Raw genomic sequence first — 13,671 nt, forward strand, 5'->3', positions numbered from 1 at the left:
TTCCAACATGGCGCTGGCCGCATGGTTCCCCAGCAGTAAACAATCATTCTGCGCAGCTGCTAGGCAGAAAGAGCGCCAAACCACTGGCCTATCCCGAGGCGTAATACTGGGTAGTGAGCAAGCAGCCCTTCAGAAGTGAATACGTCACTCTAGGGTGTATTTAAGGGACCCTCTTCCGGTTTCTTGGGTCTTTCCGCTTTATCGTGTGCGGTAGTAAAAAGTTCCTCGTGGCAGTAAACCCGTATCGCCTCCTGTCCTTATTCGCGGGCGAAAAGGGATTTTGGGGGCGCGCGTTACAAATTATAGCTGATTGATCTGAACTTATGTGTTCCACTTCAAACACACTCCTGCTCCCCAAATTTACCATTTTTCAACTCCGCAGTTTGTTCCTGATTCTCAAGATAAACCTAGATTAAAGCAGCAAGCAGACTACAATTTGAAGGCCCTGTTGTCTTGAAAGGTCATCTCCCAAACAAGCTAGCCCACTACTTCTGGATTTGGCCTCACTCAAATACTAGGACATGAGCAGATTCTCAGCCAAAATGTAGTGTGAGCAGCCTCTAATTTGGTTGCCAGTGATGCCCTTCTTCCCCCACATCAGAAACCTCATGAAGTCACTGTATCTGTCTACAGGTCTAATACTGTTCTAATCTTTCACAATTCTAATAAAATCAACAGTTAAGAGATCCTTGGCATTCTAGGGCTCCTAAATTCACACCTACAAACTTTTTCATGTTCTTCCAAAACACTAATTTCAATTATTTTTATATTAGTCACTTTTCTCATGGCTGTAATGTATACCTGACAGAAAAAAATGTTAGGGGACAAGGATTCATTTTTCACGCAAGGGCTCAGAAAGTTCTCTTCAGCACAGCAGGGACATCAATGGGCCTTAGTCAGTGGCAGTGGCAACTTGCAGAAGATAGCTCATATAGGCAGCAGCCCAGGAATCTGAGAGTATTGAGCAGAGCCAGATGGACAAAACCTGTAAATATTGAGCCAGAATGATCTATTTTGAACAGCTAGGTCCCATCTCCTAGGCCCCAAGTTCTTCAAAATAGCACCACAACCAGGAGATCAAGTATTCAAAACATGAACCTGTAATAAAACTGTCAGATTCCTCCTGTGTATGGTATCCCTGGTTTGGGCAACTAAAAACCATCCCTTGAATCCAAGCCCATGGGAATTATTTAAATTAGCCCATCCTAAATAGTACCCTTTCTTGTCTTGCCTTTCCTGTAGAAATCACCAGTACAGCTCTAGTCTACACTTTCTTATAGTCTCCTTGGGTCACCTTGCCAATGGTTGATAACAACCTCTGTGGCCTTACATGACATGTAGTGACTCCTCTCTAGGACCTAGGAGTATAATAAACTTATTTCTCCTAAGGATATTTCTCTTTCCTTCCTGTAGCCACATCAACTTTGCCATATCTAACATATAAATTTCCAGAGCAACAACTATTCTAATTCATTACTAAATAAGCACCTACTCTCATGCTTAATGAGCCATTCCCTGCAGTGTTTAGACGGGCTCGGTGGAATTATGGAGTATCCTATCATTAAACTAGGAAATTAGCAAGAAGAATGAAGTTGAAGGTCGAGGCAGTATGGCTGCCGGGTGGGTTATTGGGTCTAGGGGGTGCTGGCTAGAGACAAATCGCTTTAGAAAGGAAATGGAGAAGGATGGCGGTCTGTGGTGACTCTGAACATAGGTTCTCTGACTGTGAGACCCTGCTCTCCCCTTTCAAGCTGTTTCCTTCAAAGTAGGAAAATCTGGTCTGATGACCCCATCTAAATCAAAAAAGGCAAGAGCACAGACATTAAGTGCAACATTCCACAAAGCATTCAGTGCAACAACCTGTAAGCACTTGCTCAGTAGTGGACTTCCTACTCCTTATAGATGAAAATTAGCTAAGGGTAGCCCCTACACTAGAGGGAGCATAAGCACTAATTGCAGCAGTCTGGAAAATACTCAGCCTGTTACCTTGTGATCACATGATGTGATCTCTGCATCGGTGACAACAGAAGTGGACATTTCTCCACACAGCACTGAGTTCTCTGTGTGGATCCCAACCAACAATATCCAGGAGTGACAGTGACTGAGGGAGTGGAGAGGCTCCCTGTCCAGGGTGGTGTCGTAGCCTTAGCTCCAGGAATTCCCAATTAAGATCTAGAAGCACTGAGTGCTTCCGGTTCATCCTAGAATCTATGGAAAGTTGCCCTCCCCAAAGTGTTACAGCTGAACCACCATTCTGCATCCTCCACATTGGATTTGATTCCATAAATTGCTTGCCCTAAAAGGTTGAAATTACAGTGTTCATATTGCAATAAAAGTCCTTGCCTTAACGCTCCTGTTATTTGTTAAAATGTGTAATAGCCATCTCTAAGAACCTGGCATTAGAGATAGAGGGGGCACACTGGGCCCTGGCTGCCAGCAGTAATTGATGCATCTCTGAGTTAGGAGAGGTGGCTGTGTGTCCTGGGTATAGGGTCCTAGAAATGGAGCTGGAAGGAAGGGCTATGAATTTGCACACTGTGGCAAATTACCTATCCAAAGAATACAAAGAGGGTCCTGCCAAACCTCGGTGACAGTGGGACATCACACATGCAGCCCATTTGCAGCCATTTGACCAGGATGACACTGAGGAATGTTTGTCACCAGAATGGCCTATCTCCCATCTCCCTCAGAATGGGTCTACCTGGTTTGCTTTGTCCATATCACAATATGAACACTCTTTGCAAAATAATCTGATAAACTAAACTCCCCATCAAACTGCTTAATTAAGTCATGTCTCACTAAAAGGTGTAGCTTACTAATAATCAAATTTCAATTTAGAAGAAATTGTTCAAGAGTTCAGATTTTGTTCTTACCAAGAAGGAAGCCTCTGAGAGGTTACCCAATCCCATGTAGTTAGTCCTAAATGTATATAACTATAAGCAACACTTAACTGACTTAGCAGGAGATGGGTGTTTGTTCATGCCCTGTGTATGTATGCCACCGTGTGTGTCTGTGTGTGTGTGTGTGTGTGTGTGTGTGTGTGTGTGTGTGTGTGTGTGTGTGACTTGAAGTTCAAAGGGAGTGGGTGTAATGCTGGGGGAGCTGCAGAAGGGATAATGTGGATAGGAATAATGTACATACTCGTTTATGAAATTATCACAAAAATTATTAAGTAAATGTAAAAAGGAGGTTCATGAGAGACTTGGGAGCAAGCTAGCCATCCAAAACAACTCAGACCCTACCATCTGAGAGTGCTCAATACCCCACCCCTTTTGTATATTCATCCAGTTCTGCTCCCCACAAGGCCAGTGCAGAAGGAAGTATCAAGTCTACTTGGAAGGAGGAAGGGTGCTTCTATTTTTAGACTTCATTGCAAGATTCTCTTTCACCCTCAACTGACAGAACTACTAGAATGTCAATGGTCTGAAGGACACCTTTTCAGGTGAAGGATCCCAAGCAAGCTCATCTGAGATCAAGCTGTGCACAGAACGATCTCCAGAACCATGAATATGTGTTCCTCCAAAGTGTGTAAGAGTAGGAAGCTCTCATCTCCCTCCAACATAAGATCCCAAGAGATGTGAATACACCCAGCAATGCTTTGCTTCCCCTATGTTCTCCTTGAAACTCGTTTAGTAGAAAAACAAATAGTCAACATTTCCTTCACCCCACTTTCCCTGCTAACTGTCATGACTTAACTACTAAGGGCAAGTCAGGGGTGCTCAAAAGAAAACAATAAAGAATTCCAAAAGAGCTCTGGGCACAAAGACAGCTTTAAAAGACAGAATTCATGGCTCATCTTTTTTAGTAACTGGGTGACTCACCCTAGTCCACATAAAGCAAAGAACCTTAATGTTACAGCCTGCTTTGAAGAAGAGCTGCCTCCGTTGAGTTCAAAGAGAATAAAAAAGTAGGTCAGTTGCCCAGGGTTTTTAAAGAAGAAAAAGGAAACACACACACACACACACACACACACACACACACACACACACACATTTCCAGTGAAGCCACCACTGTCTTGGTTCCTAACCAAATAAAATAAGTAAACTAGTAGGTTTTGAATTTATATCAAAGTAGAAGCCTGAATGCCCAAGAAATACAAGTTATTTAAGCTGCTTGTGTAGTAACTCCCTCCCTGTTTCCCTCTAGCTTAGTGTGTGGGAACATTCTGGGCCTAAGGAACAGGAAGAGGGTGGATCATTTCCTGATGTGCTGGTGTCAGTCTCCGGCTTCCCTCAGGGCCAATGCTGGGACATGGTTACTCACAGAAACAGCAACTAATCTCTTCTCATCCCTTATCCACCCATTTATGTGTCAAATGCTCATATTCTGACTTATGAGGCAGTTTTTCTATTTCAACCTACCCTGGGACTCAGAGGAAGCACACCCTTGTCGATGGTGACCATGTTCTCATTAAAAGCCCCAGGCCAGGCACTGCCCTCAGAATATCTCACTTTGGTTCATTTTGTAATTAAGTTGAAAGCAAGATATTTTTCCTACATTGACCAAGAACCTGCTAATTGTCATGACTTAAATGGGGTCTAAGTCAATCTTCTTCTTGCTCAGATTCTTTCTGCATGACTCTAGGTCCATTCCTGGAGTCACCAAGCTGATGGCTTCCATATCCAGCTACATGTATCAACCCTTTGGTATATTTCTTTCTCGTTTCTTGCCTCCAGTAGAATTTTCCCCATGGATAACCTCTCACTAGATTGTGAACACCTTGGATGGAAGTGATAACATCTCACTAATGTTTTAAATGAAAGTGTCTTTCTTAAACTAGGGATCAAAAGATTAAATGTAGGTGATCCCTATAGGGCCATCTAAAATGGGGGGGATAGGAAAGTGCTCTTCTGTCCCCCTAATTCTCCTCCATCTACCAGAGAGCAAGTTCATTGAGACTGCACATTTATAGCTTAGGTATTCTTCTGTATTTGCAATAATGCCAAAACTACTTGGCCATGGAGAATCTTCTGCCTCACTGACATGTTTCTGTGACTCCCTGAGCTCTTGCATTAGACCAAGTTCCATCAGAATCCAGCATGTTCCAGGAAGAAGTCAGTAAAGGATCGACAAAGGGATAACCATCTGGGAGAGAAAGCATTGGAAACTAGTATTGACAGGAATCAGAATTGCCATGGGGCATGAGAAAGCTTAGGAGAAAGACCAGTGACATCTGAACCAGGAAGGTTCATGGAAAATCAGCCCCTCCCAGGAATTGTATGTAGAGAAAGGTAGACTGTACTTAGCCCCATCCCCACAGAATGCAGTCAGATGGGTCAGTCTCTAGAACAGAGAGGTAGAGCAAGTATGGCAGGAGTGTTTTTCCTTCTAAGGACCCTGAGATGGTCAGTGATCATGATGTGCCACATTAGCCTTCTGGAGAAGTAAAGGCATGCGCAACAAGACCCTATCCATGATATCACCTGGAGTTTCCAAAGTCAATTAATTTGCCCCCATGTCACCATTGCCCTAATGAATGGAACTGAGGCTTATGGATAACAATAACAGTTCTCATCTGGAATGAATCAAATCAACGCTACCTCATTGAATAACTACTACATGGCATACATTTGCAAGTAGATAAATGAAATACTTTGTAGTCCCAGACTTCCAAATTCATGATTTTGTTGGCAAAATAAATGACTGTGTTGAGAAGAAAATAATAGCTCAAGTGCTGTGTTTGGAGCCCAGTCAGGTAGTTGCATCTAACAAAAAAGCAATGGACTTGGGTCAAGCTATCTACTATGGTATGAATAAGTTTTCCATCAAGACCCAAGTATCAAAGACTTGGTCATAGCTTGGAAAAATTGAAAGGAAGAAGAAAACTCTAAATGGTGAGGCATGACAGGAGATTTTACATCATTGCTCTCTGAGGAGATTGTGTGATTCTGTCTCTTTTTGCTTGCTTCCTGGCCACCAAGAGGTGAGCAGCTTTCTCTGCTGTGCATCCCTACCATGATATGATGCTTCATCATAGGCAGGCACAAAAGCTACAAGGTCAAATGACAATAAATGGGAGCCTCCAAATGTGTGAACCAAAACAAACCTTTTTATCTTAAGTTGATTATCTCAGGCAACTTGTTATAGTAACAGAAAGCTGACTAGTGCACCACTGGGAATCTCTTCCTGGCTCTGTTGCTCCCCTGATGTACAACCTGACAGTGCATTTCTCCTCAGGACTCCAACTACTTTAGAAGAGGAGGTAGACCCCAGTGACCTCTAGAACTGGGTCCTTTGTTTCTGTGAGCCTCTCAATGGCAGAAAATCGGAGTGGTCCTGAGTTCCACAGAGCAATATGGTCTGCTATTGTCAGAGAAGCCCCAGTGAGGGAATGTGTGTTGATCTGAGCCCAGAAGAAGAAGGGGAATGCTGTGGCCAGATGGACTGGTACCAGCCAAGTTGCAAGGGCCAGATGGATCTAGTCCAAGTGAAGGGACAGTAGGCCACAGCTCCAAGAGAGGTATAAAACTAGACCACAGGTAACAGGAGCATCTGTGAGGGCTGGCAGAAGAAAGATAGTTATCACAGGCAGATGCTATATACAACTAAAACCTAAAATGTGTTTTCCCTCACATAGCTAAACTGGAAAAGTGAGACTCAGAAATCAGATAAGAGCCAATTCCAGGTAGTTAACTCAGAAATCAAATACCCTCTAGCTGTGTTTCTAAAGCATTTAACAGGTTAAGTTACTCTCTTGCTTATAAGACTTCCAAAGATCCCTCTGCCTGTAGGAACAAGTCTAAACCCCTGAGTGTGACACAATCCCATCCAATCTCTCATAGTAAGGCTGGTAAGTACTGCACCAGGAAAACTTCTGACTGGCTACACTCACTGTTGTCCAGATGAGCCTCTGTCTATACCATGGTTGCTCGTTCATCCAAACACTTACAGAGCACTTATTGAGCACTGACTATATGTTATTTCTTGTGTCCCAGTTTGAATATGAAATGTTCCTCACAGTTGTATATGTTAATGACTGCATCTCCAGCTGGGGATGCTATTTTGGGAGGTGGGGTTGATTTCTCAAGTCTTACTTTTTCCAGTTTAGCTGACTAGGGAAAAACAAGTTTGGGGCTTCAGTGATAGGTAGGTTCTCAATTTGACAGGAACACACTCTGGTGCTTGTGACTCCCATCCTCACTATGCCCAGTTCCTGTAGCTAAAGAAAGTAGACTCCAGAGTAACAAGCCTGTGAAAGTACTGATTCATCCCCAGGCTCCTCTATTCTCTCTGCTTCCTGTCTGCTATGAACTGAAGAATCTCTCAGCTATGTACTTCTGCCACCACAATGTTCTGTCCAAGTGAATGAGGCCAAGCAACCTGGAACTGAGCCCTCTGAGTCATGAGCCAAGTAATATCTCGTTTAAAAAAAAAAAAAAAAAAAAAAAAAGAGGAGAGATGGGGAAGACGATTCACTCAGTAAAGCCATTACTATGCAAGCAAGGAGAACCTGAGTGTGGATTGCCAGAACCCACACCAACAGCCAGACATAGTATGGATATCTATAATCCTCTCTCTGGGGAGGTAGAAGCAAGAAGATCCCTGCAGCTTGTAAACCAGCTAGTCTTGTCTAGTCTGTAATATCTAGGTTTAGTGAGAGACTTTATCTCCAATAATAATAATAATAATAATAATAATAATAATAATAATAATAATGTAGAGTAAGCCAGTGAGTATAGGCACTTATAGCCAAGCCTGAGTCTGATGCTGAGATCCATGTGGTAGAAGAATAGACTCCCACAGGCTGTCCTTTGACCTCCACATGAGCACTATGCAGGTGTACTTCTCATATATCAGCAAACACAAACAAAGTAATACATAAATAACATAAAATAATAAATAATAAATGCAAAAATAATAAGTAAGAGGGAGGTAGCTGGCATGTGACCTCTGGCCACTATATGGCATGTTCAAACATGCACTCACACTCACATATTTATGTGTGTACACACACATACACACACTCAGGGATCCATGCACATGCATGCAAAAAGTGAGGAAGAGCAACCTGAAAAGCAGTTGTTCTTATAAGTTGTTCTTGATCACAGCTACAGAAAAGTAACCTATGTAGCCCGACTCCTCTGGTGATCAGAGAAGTTACTAGCCCTAGGTTCCAGTCACTTCAAGCCTGGAGAAGTTGGCTAAGTCTGTTTTGTATTGTTACAACAGAATATCAGAAACTAGTTAGTTTTAATAGGCTGGGAAGTTCATGAGCATGGATCCAACAGCTGGCAAAAACCTTCCTGCTACATCAGAGCATGGCAGAAGTCATCACAGGGAAAGAGAGCTAATGTGCCAGCGTTGATCTGTCCTCCCCCAAAGCTCTTAATACCACCACAGGAATCCTATTCTTATGACTCCACCTGTCCCTTATTATCTCTCAAAACCCCACCTCCATAAACCACTAACAAATCAAGTTAAAGATTGTGTGTCTAACTTATGAACCTTTGGGAGACACAGAATCCACGCCTAAAGATCCTGAGAGCTAAACAATAATTACAGCTTTGTTCCTTTCTAGGCAGAAAAAGAACAGGCTACTATGCAGAGAGGGAATGGAAGGCTTAGCACACTGCGACAGGCTATGAAAACTCTATAAAAGTCTCTTGACTCTGTCTCAGTGGCAGACCAAACTGGGTAAGTAAAGAGAACTTCCTAGTCAGAAGAACAGCAGATGGATTATCACTTTGAAGCTGGATCTGGCTAGGTGAAGACATCGGCCTTCTTAGATAAACTGCCATGGAAGAGGCAGGAGTCTTCTTGGTAGAGAATGTATTTGGTGTTCTGAAGGCAGTACAGCACAACTGGGGTTATAAGCAAGAAATGGCTTGATTGTATTTTGACCTGGTGTATTAAACAGAGAATGGGACAAGAGGGAAGAGTCATTCTTTGGCCCTGACTTCCAATCCCTCTCTCCTTGAATCACATTTTCTGTTTCCCTTCCCAGAGCCCATGTGTCTGTGAGTCTTCCCACCCCATAGACAGCAAGCTTCTACTTTAACAGATGCTAATGGGATGTTATGAGTTTCTGCTCTTGCCTCCCCCAGGTCATGACAACTTCTCTCAGGCAGCCACAGCACTAGATTTGTGTGTGTGTGTTTGCTTGGTTTGGTTTATTCTGTCCTTGTGCCCTTGAGACAAATCAAAGGCCTTGGAACCCTGCAGATGGTCAATAATGGTTTATTAGCAACCAAATAAATGAGTGAAATACTAAAATTGCAGAACTCCTCTCCAGCTGGCCTCAACTTTCTCTTGTTGGTAGCTCTTCAGAATAAACATAAAATGTTGTGGGGGCTCAAGATCTTGTGATGAGGAGAGACTGGACAAAACAGCCCAGGTTCCACTCAGGTCTCCTTCAAATATACAAACTCACATATGATGTCGTTTTGCCTTTGAGCTACGCAAGTCCTGTTTGTGTAGCCCATAAACCCAAGGGCATGCTACTTAGTGGAGTCCATCAACTGTGATGGGAATGGATCACACAGATGAAAGTTCAATCTATTTAGAAAACTTTCCTGGGCTGGAGAGCTGCCCATCTAGGTCTACAAACCTGCTTTTTGTAGACTTCACATAACTTCACATAACTGGTAAGCAAGGTTATTCTGTCTTTTGGGGCCCAGATGATAAATTTATAACCAGCCCACTGTAACTTTGTTTCACATAAAACTCTAAGGGTTTCTCCCCTTCTGGTGGGTAGCCTGTCTTTGAAACTAATTCTTACACAAAAAGAATAGCTTGTGAAATAAGCCAAGCACAAATATATGAGCACTACCCCATAGCACTCATACACGAAGTCTTCAAGAGTCAACCTTAGAAGCAGACAGTAGGATATGGCCAGGGGTTTTGGTAGTCTAGAAAACACAGGAGATGTGAGTCAAAGGTTACAAAATTTCATTTAAACGGGGAAAATGAATTTTCAAAAAATCCATTACACAGTGTGATAGTTAATAATGATGACATATTCTTGAAAAATTGCAAATAAAGATTTGTTATGCTCCCATCACAGGAAAACAGTTAAGTTCCACAGCAACGAGGGTATTCATTTGCTTAATTTAGCATTCCACAATGTATTCACAATGCAAAACTTTATGTGACACATCACAAATCTATACAAGTTTTATTTGTCAATTTGAAGAAAAGAAGAAAAAAACAGCATTTTTTTTTAATCTCAGAGACTAAGAGGGATGTTTTCATCCTTGTATTATTCCCCATGTAAGCAAGAGCCTGGTGACCCAATAAGAAAGCCTGGTTTCCAAAGCAATGCAGAATAGACAGTTTTTTAGCTTTTTTTTTTTCTAACTCAAACACAAAAAAAATAATTCGCAGTGTGTCTCATATTTGGTGATAAATCCATTTAACTTAAAAGGGGGGGGGCGCGTTAAGAGTAAGGCTCTTTCTAAGTTCCCATGACAAGAAAAACAAAACAAGAGATCACTTCAGCGTTTTCCCTAGAGTCCAGGTTCAAGACCAGCATCATTTGACATAGGGGTCCTTTCATCGCTATGTACAGGACCAAAATAAAATACCTAAAAGTGTGACTGTCTCAGGTTTGCCTATGCAGGCAAGGAGGAAACACCCACTGAATTTACATTCCTGGGTGCACACAGTGTTTTCCAGTCACGGAACGTGATGTTGATGAAAGACAGTTAATTCAATTTCTACGAAGGAATTGATTAATGGACTGGATTAAAAAGAAGTCCCTTGTGTCCACAGCCTTTGCCAAGCATACCAATTCTGTGTTATCTGGACTGTTTTTTTTTTTTCCTTCCTTTCTAGCCTGACACTTTGACAAGGCATACTCAGGTACAGTGGGAAGAGGGAGAGAGGAGGGAAGGAAAGATGAGACGCCAAAGATTAAGGATAGAAGCCACCTCTATATTTAATTAGTTCTATTAATATTTTAAAAAATAATAAAAGGGCTCTTCATGGAACATGCTGATCTTGGGATTGTTCTAGGGATTGACAGCTATTCTGGAAGGATTCTACCAGAGGTCCCCAAGGACCCCATATTTCCTCCAGAGAGAAGAGGAGTTCTTTCCTATGTGTAAAGTGAATGAATGAGGTGCTCAAAGCCACCTTGAAATGCCACCTGTGAGGCCTAGACTTGACTTCAACTTCTCTGTCTTTGTCACACACAGAGCTCTTCCCCAAGAAATGCCTTTTATTTCATTTATGTGGAGTTGGGAGAGGTGTTCATTCATGTTTTGGAATACAGGTATAAGTGCATATGTGTCCTGTGGAGGCCAGATGAAAACCTTAGGGGTCATTCTTAAGAGACATACACCTTACTTTTTCAGATACGGGTTTTCTCATTGGAAATTGGCTGTCCAGCAAGGGCCAGGGATCTGCCTATCTCTGATGTCTTTATAACGGCATTAAAAGCACAGTCCACTAGGCCTGGCTTTTAATGGAGGTGCTGAAGATTGAACTCAGGTCTTCATGCTTGCATAACAAGCCTATCTCCTAGCCCCAACCCCAGTCTGCACTTTAGAGAAACCAGGACTCCATCTCCAAATTCTAGATAGCCCCATTTCTATATGCCCCTGCCATGATCGATAGCACCTTGGTCCTAGATGATGTTTTTTGGTTGGTTGGTTGGTTGGTTGGTTTTCGGGGTTTTTTGTTTGTTTGTTTGTTTGGGTTTTTTGTTGTTGTTGTTGTTGTTGTTTGTTTGTTTTTTTTTTCTTTCTTTTTTTTTTTTTTTTTTTTTTTTGTCATGTCACTTTCTCACCAACATAGCCATACAGAGTACCTGATGTCTTCACTGTTGGGGGGCATTAATGGCACTGATGGTGGCCTCCATTCTTGGGCTAAGTTTTATATAATCTCTACACTTTTCACATGCCTCAAACATCTACATCCAGCTTAGCATCTATGTTCTGAACCAGGGGGAAAGGGTCCAAAGAAATGACACTTCTGCCTAAGATCATTAACTAACATATTGGTCCATGTGCATTCAATTATATAAGCCCAATTTCATAATACTCCTGACAAACATGGAAGATTCTAGCAAATGGCATGCACACTACCAGGGATAGCTTCTGGCTCTGCCCTTCCTACGTTTAATTAATATCAATATCCATCAAGTCTCCATATTAACAGTCTAGTACTTCATGACTTTAGTTATGACCAGCTTTCTCCTGCCTTCACATCCTTTCTCCTTAGTACCTGCCTCACACTCTTACACTTGGGCAGCAAGAAGGAAGCTGATGGAACTCCAAGCAGGCCTGCACTGGCTCCTCACTAAAACCGCAGAAATCCTGGTAAATAATTTATTCAAATGAGCCTGAGAATGTTGGGCAACATTTCATTATAAAATAAGTCAATTAGGACTTTTTCAAAAAGAGAAAGAAATCCCAGTTCATTGAAAAACATTGCAAACACAGACGGTTTTTGTTAGGTTAAAAAGAGGGGAAAAAATAGAGTGGAATCTCATTTAAATAAGAATCAGTTGCATTGACTAAGTCACTTTGGTGAGTGCTTAATGGAAAGCTTCTCATAAGGAAGCCACATCTGCCAGATGCCTAGGCTACTCTTTTTAATTAAAAGTGTGCCTGTGTTGGAAGGCTAACTTTGAGCTCATATGGCTATACATAACGCATTAGGACACAGGATCAGTTGCTTATAAATATGCATACATTCACATCATTTGCCCATGTGTGTTTTTTGGGGTAGATTGTGAGGGTCTCTATGGGTGCTGGAATTGGCCTCCTTTTTCCAGGACCAGTAACAAGGAACTGGATTTCAAGAACCTGTTTATAAACCAGATTGGAGCTCACTCTTGTAGTCCCAGCTACCTGGGAATCTGAGGCAGAAGGAATTTGAAACCAGCCTGAGCAACAGAGTAGTGGGTGTAGGAGGATCTCAGCAGGACACCATGACTTCAGTTCTGTAAACTTTGGTTACAATATTAATATTGCAAACTTGTAATATTAATCTTGTAAACTTTGGTTACAATATTAATATTGCCAGAGAGAAGTGAGAGCAAGGGCTTAGCTGTCCATGTTATCTCAATCAAGGCTGGAGCTTCATAAAAGAAAGAAGCATTCCTATCAATTCCTCTTTGAATATCAGTACTACTGGTGATAAAGGAAGGGTAATCAATAAGGATATGCAGCCTTGTGGCTCTCCTAGACCCCCTGTAGAGAGTAGCTGAACTATCCTGGGAACATCCAGGCTCATAGGGCGCTGTTTGGGTGTTCTACTCCCAACTATCACCATGGTGCCACCTGTCTGACAACCCCTCACACTCATGCCCACACCCACAAGCATCTAGTCCCTTCCATGTCTCTGCCTGCCAATCTGACCCATTTCCAACTGCCAAACTCAGTACAATTTTTCAAGGTTTTGGATAAGATCTTTGGTTTCAGGAACTGCCTTTCACTCCACACAATTCTTATTAACTTAGAAAATTCCTGATTGTCCATAAAGACCCAGATCAAAAGTTACTCGTTTGAGAATTATCTTTGATAGTGTGTGTGTGTGTGTGTTCTGATAAACCTACTTGGCATTTGACTCTGCCACACTATTCATCACCCAGCTGAAAAAGCTTAGAAACTCTTATTTACTTTCCTTTCCCATAGTAAATTGAGGCTTGGTGAACTAGCTGGAGCTGGAGCTGCAGCATTTACCTCTGAATAAGCACAAAGCGAGAGGAAGATAGGGTGGCAGGAA

Source organism: Arvicanthis niloticus, chromosome 3 (assembly GCF_011762505.2).
Source record: "Arvicanthis niloticus isolate mArvNil1 chromosome 3, mArvNil1.pat.X, whole genome shotgun sequence".
Lineage (NCBI taxonomy): Eukaryota > Metazoa > Chordata > Mammalia > Rodentia > Muridae > Arvicanthis > Arvicanthis niloticus.